The sequence below is a fragment of the Cricetulus griseus genome, unplaced genomic scaffold (genome assembly GCF_003668045.3).
Source record: "Cricetulus griseus strain 17A/GY unplaced genomic scaffold, alternate assembly CriGri-PICRH-1.0 unplaced_scaffold_209, whole genome shotgun sequence".
Lineage (NCBI taxonomy): Eukaryota > Metazoa > Chordata > Mammalia > Rodentia > Cricetidae > Cricetulus > Cricetulus griseus.
Window position 1 is genome coordinate 45,626 of NW_023276930.1, and position 6,820 is coordinate 52,445.

Below are 6,820 nucleotides of genomic sequence, written 5' to 3' on the forward strand. Positions count from 1 at the left end.
ATTCATTTGTCAACCTCTGATGTGTTTCAAATCTCTCAACCATAATCTGGAAATATTTCTGGAATAGTAAAATCACTTACTTCTAAAAAGATTATCACATTTATCTTCCCTATATCCATGAAGTTGGAAGAACAGAAGCAACTCCAAATAGTTGTGTCCTTACCTCCACACATGTGATGTTTTTCCTTATGCCCACAAACACAGAAATATAAACACACAAACATCAGACAAAAAACACCCACATATACACCAAACACACACACACACACACACACACACACACACACACACACACACACACACAGCGTAGGTAGGAGTAATAAATAAGGATTTAACAAATCTAAATAACACAAAAATATCTGCTTAACATTGAAATCTGGTCTCACTTATCAGAAACACAGGAAAACTCTATTCTCAGCGATATGGATCTATTTGCAATCTTCTACATGTCCATCATGCCAACAATCCAATTGTTGTAGATGCTTTCTTTTTTTCATTGTATAATTATAGCTTCTTTGTCAAAAATCAGGTGTCCATAGGTATGTGGGTTGATATCAGGATTTTCATTTTGATTTCATTGGTCAACCTCAGTATTTTTGTGCCAATACCAACCTGTTTTCTGGACTATGTCTGTATAGTAGAGCTTGAAGTTAGAGATGGTGATGTGTCCAGGAGTTCCTTTATTCTACTTGGTTGTTTTGGCTATCCTGGGTGTTTTGTTTTTCCATATGAAGTTGAGTACTGTTCTCTCAAGGTCTTTGAAGAATTGTGCTGGGATTTTGATGGGGATTGCATTGAATTGGTAGATTGCTTTTGGCAAGGTTGCCATTTTTTAGTATGTTATTCCTACTTTTACAAGAACCTGGGAGATCCTTCCATTTTCTGGTATTTTCTTTAATTTCTTTCTTTACAGACTCAAAGTTCTTACTATACAGATATTTCTCTTTTTGTTAGCATTACCCCAAGATATTTTATGTTGTTAGTTTCTATTGTAAAGGGTGAAGTTTCTCCTACTTCTCTCTCAGTGCATTTATCATCTGTGCATAGTAAGGCTACAGTTTTTTTTAGTCAATCTTGTATCCTGCTGAAGGTGTTTATCATCAGTAGGAGTTCCCTGGTAGAGTTTTGGGGTCACTTATGTATAACTATCATATCATCTGCAAATAGTGAAAGTTTGACATTTTCCGTTCCTATTTGTATCCCCTTGATCTACTTTTTTTGTGTCATTGCTCTAGCTAGAACTTCAAATACAATATTGAAGAGATATGGAGAGAGTAGGCAGCCTTGTCTTGTTACTGATTTTAGAGGAATCGCTTTGAGTTTCCTTGCATTTATTTGATGTTGGCTGTTCGTTTGCTGTATATTGCTTTTATCATATTTAGGTATGTTCCTGTTATCCCTGATCTCTCTAAGACATTTATCATGAAGGGATGTTGGATTTTGTCAAAGGCTTTTTCAGCATCTAGTGAGATGATCATGTGGTTTTCCTTTTTCACTTTGTTTATATAATGGATTAAATTGATGGATTCTCATGAGCTGAACCATCCCTGCATTCTTGGGACAAAGCCAACTTGATCATGGTGGATGATTTCTCTGATGGGTTCTTGGATTTGATTTGCCAGTATTTTGTTGAATATTTTTGCATCGACATTCATGAGCAATGTTTGTCTGTAATTCTCTTTGTGTGGCTTGGGTACCAAGGTAATTGTAACCTCACAGAATCATCTTGCCAATGTCCCTTCTGCTGCTATTTTGTGTAACAATTTGAGGAGTACTGATATTAGCTCTTCTTTGAATTTCTGATATAATTCAGCACAGAAACCATCTGTATCTGGGCTTTTTTGGTTGGTAGGTTTTTGATGACTGCTTCAATTTCATGAGAAGTTATAGGTTTGTTTAAATTGCTTATCTGTTCTTGATTTAATTTTGGTAAGTGATATCTATCCAGAATATTGTCCATTCCCTTTAGGTGTTTGAATTTTGTTTATTCTTACTTTTGTCCTTTTCGCTGTAGACTTGAAAGAGTCAATGGTAATAACCATCTAACAGAAGTAATATTTTGTCTAATAATCAGCCCTTTACTCTTAAACCCAGTCCTACACACTTTTTGGGACAAGTAAAGATTAATAAATATTTGAGGCAAAAATATTACACAAATGAACTCTAGCTTTTTTTCATGAAATCTTCTAAGCACCTATGCTTACTTACCTCACCAACATCACCTAATACGGTCAAAAAGGATTGAAGCCAGGCTTGGACTGGAGGGCCACAGGCAGACAAATATATGAGTGTTTTATTGAAATCAATCAGAAATTTTATATCTATATCAGAAAATTAAGATAATGGCAATTTCCAGGATCAAAACAGTTGTAGTTGCCAGGATAATATGAAAATTGCAAGCCATACAAGGTATATGAAATTAATGTTTAAGAACAATTGTCTTGTTAAGTTTACATACTACCATGAGTACTGAAGAATCATATAGAGAAATACAAATTGGCCTGAATGCCTCACTGCCTGATGGAGTGCATCAGTTCATCAGGAACTGGAAGGTACTGGACCATGGGCTTTAAACTTGAATTCCTATGACACATGTATCTCAAGGAAGGTAGGTCAAACCAACTCCATGGTGCCCTGCAAGCCTTTTACCCACTAAAATACTGACCCTGTCCTCCAGTGTCTGCAATTATTCTGAACATTCCCATCTTTCATGTCCTATAACCACAGACAATTGTGCATTATTGAGAACTTTTATGGCTTTTGCCACCTAAAATCTTGATGTCTTCAACAATCTTCTAAAACTCAGTATTCCCATGTCCATTGCAGAGAAAAATCATCTTTAAAGTAGTATTTTTTGATGAAACATTCTTCTCCTTTGCTGTGATTAAATTTTCTAAGTAAAAGCTACTCTGGTAAAGAATGGATTTGGTTGTTGCCCCTAGGCCACATCTATCATTGTGGGAGCTTAGGAGAGAAAATCAAATTAGTCACTGAAGGTAAAACATGTGGGCCATTATTTCTTGATTTTCTCTTTACCTTTGTCACTATCTTGTGTTCAGCTAGCTCTCTTAGCCAGGCCAGGCCCACTTGCACAGAGACATTGCCAACTCAATGGAAGTCTTCTTTCCACATCAATCATCAGTCACCACAATATTTTTCAGGCAGAAATCAGACATTCTGATCTAAGAACACACTCAACTGATGTTTGCTCAGATGATCCTAGGTTCTTCATTTGACATCAGAGGCTAATTAGGACACAGAGACAATAATATATGAGAAGGTTCTATAATCCAATGCCATTATATTAATCATGTAAATCACTTAAGCAACAAAGACTCAAACATAAAAATAGCAACAACTAGAAAATACAGATATGCCAGTATGCAAGAAAATGTGATAAGGCAAGCATATAAGATAAAGATAAAAAACTAAAACTGTGACTCCACAGCAAATTCTCCCCAAAACAAAATTTTCAAAAAACAAAACTGATAACATAAGAAATTTTATTGAACCAGCCCAGGGGCTGTTTCCAGTTTTGGTTCTGCTGCCCTACTCAGGGACACCTGACCCCCAGGGACTCCTCAAGGGATCTGAACTTGGTGAGATCCAACACACCCAGAGAATGCCAAGGCCCTTGTAAATGTACCACATTCATCCACCAGAAGAGGACAGATATCAGAGTATTGGAACTGTTTGCATATACCAGAAGGGAACCTCAGTCCTGTACCCATCAGGAAAGGAAGAGACTCCTGCTACACCCACCAGATGAAAGATGGGAAGAAGACAATATAAAAGTATACTCCACTACAGAAAAAAACAGAGACTAGGGACCCTATACCAGCAAGACAAGAACATCAAAATGCAAATGAAGCAGAAGGGAATGACCTTAAAAAATCTTCATGAAAATGATAGAGTGCCTCAAAGATAATATGACAAAAATCCCTTAAAGAAATGGAAGTAAAAACACACCAAAAATTAAAGATATCAACAAATCTTTCAACGAAACAGTTCAAGACCTAAAAACTGAAATAGAGACAATAAAGAAAGCACAATCTGAGGAAATGCTGGAAATAGAAAAGCTGGGTAAATGATCATGAACTACAGATACAAACATAACCAACAGAATACAAGAGATGGAATAGAGAATCTCAGGAGTTGAAGATATACTAGGAGAAATAGACTCATCAATCAAAGTAAATCTTAAGTCCAACAAATGCCTAGCACAAAATATCCAGGAAATATGGGATTCCATATAAAGACCAAAACTAAGAAAAATAGATATAAGCCAGGCAGTGGTGGCAAATGCCTTTAATCCCATCAGTCAGAATACAGAGGCAGGATGATCTCTGTGAGTTTGAGGCCAGCCTGGTCTCCAGATCAAGAGCCAGGATAGCCTCCAAAGCTACACAGAGAAACCTTGTCTCAAAAACCAAAAAAAGAATAACACATATAGAAGAAGGTGAAGAAATCCAATTCAAAGGCCAGAAATCATATTCAACAAAACCATAGAAGAAAATATTCCCAACCTAACGAAAGACTTGCCAATGAAAGTACAAGAAGCCTGCAGAACACCAAATAGACAAGACAAAAAAGTCTCCTCACCACATAATAATCAACACCTGAATCATACAGTATAAAGAGAAAATATTAAGAGCAGCAAAGGAAAAAGTTCCATTAATATATAAAGGCAAACCTACTAGAATTATACCTGACTTTTCCTTGGAAACTCTGAAAGCCAGAAGGTCCTGTATAGATATTCTACCTACACTAAGAGTCCACGGATGCCAGCCCAGACTACGATACCCAGCAAAGCTTTCAATCAATATAGGTGGAGAAAAAAATTCCATTTCAAAACCAGATTCAAACAATACATAATCACCAATTTGGCCCTACAGAAAGTTCTGGAAGAAAATCTGCAGTCCAAGATAATTAACTACAAGCAGAAAAATATAGCCAATAAATAGATAATCCCACTTTACCAACAGCCAAAAGAAAAAAAGTAGTGGAAAGCCACACATAAATTCAACACCACCACCAAATCCAAAACAAACAAGAATGAATAATCAATGGTCATTAATACCCCTCAATATTAATGGTCTTCACTTTCTCATAAAAAGATACAGGTTATTAAAATGGATCAGAAGACAGAATCCATTCTTCTGCTGATACAAGAAACACACTTCAACTTCAGAGACAGACTGTACCTAAGAAACAAAGGTTGCGAAAAGATTTTCCAATCAAATTTACCCAAGAAACAAGCAGGGGTAGCAATCCTAATATCCAACAAATTGGACTTTAAACTAAAATCATTCAAAAGATATGAATGAGGTCATTTCCTACTCATCACAGGAGAAATCCATCAGGGTGAAATCTCAGTTCTCAACATTTATGCCCCCAATACAATGGCATTCATTTTTTTTAAAGAAGCATTACAAAAACTCAAATCACACATAAAACCACAAACATTTTTAGTGGGAGACTTCAACCCCCGACTCTCACCACTGGACAGGAACACCAGACAGAAACTTAACAAAGAAACAAAGGAACTAATAGAAGTTATGTCACAATTGGGCCTAACAGATAGCTATAGAATATTTCATCCAAATACAAAACAATATACCTTCTTTTCAGCACCACATGGAACCTTCTCTAAAATTGGCCACATACATGGCATCATAGCAAACCTCAACACGTACAAAAAAATTAAAATAACCCCCTATATCTTATCAGACCACTGTGTTTTAAAGTTAGAATTCAACAACAACACGAATTATAGAAAACTTAAAACTCATGGAAATTAAGTAACACTAAATTGCACAATTCCTGGATTGAGGAAGAAATAAAAAAGAAATCAAAGATTTATTAGACTTCAATGACAATGTGGACACAACATACCCAAACATATGGGACACTTTGATAGGAGTTATAACAGTGCTCAGTACCCACATGAAGAAACAGGAGAATAATCAAACTAGAGAATTAACAGCACAACTGAAAGCTTTAGAACAAAATGAAGCCAATCGCCCCAAGGAGCAGACACCAGGAAATAATCAAATTGAGCACTGAAATCAATAAAGTAGAAACAAAGAGAATAATACAAAGAATTAATATAACAAAGAGTTGGTTTTTTGAGAAAATTAACAAGTAGACAAACCTTTATCCAAATTTACCAAATATCAGAGAGTGAATATGCAAATCAGTAAAATCAGCAATGAAAAGGGGGGCATAACAACAGACACAGAGGAAATCTAGAGAATCATCAGGTCATACTTTGAAAACCTATATTCCTCAAAATTCAAAATCTAAAGGAAATGGACAATTTTCTAGAAAGATTTCACTTACCAAAATTAAACCAAGAACACATAAACAACATAAATAGACCCATAAATAGAAGCAGTCATCAGAAGCCTTCCAACAACAACAAAAAACTCAGGGACATATGGCTTCAGTGCAGAACTCTCACAGAAGTTCAAGGAACAGCTAATACCAATTGTCCTCAGAGTATTCAACACAATAGAAGCAGAAGGGTCATTGCCAAACTCTTTTTATGAGGCTTCAATAACCTTGATACCCAAGCCATACAAAGACACAACTAAGAAGGAGAACTAAAGACCAATATCCCTCATTAATATTGATGAAAAAATATGCAATAAAATACTGGCAAATAAAATCCAAGAACATATCAGAGAAATCATCCGCTATGATCAAATAGGCTTCATCCCAGGGATGCAAGAATAGTTCAACATACGAAAATCCATCAATGTAATCCACCTTAAAAAACAGACTGAGGAAAATAAACCACATGATCATCTCATTAGAT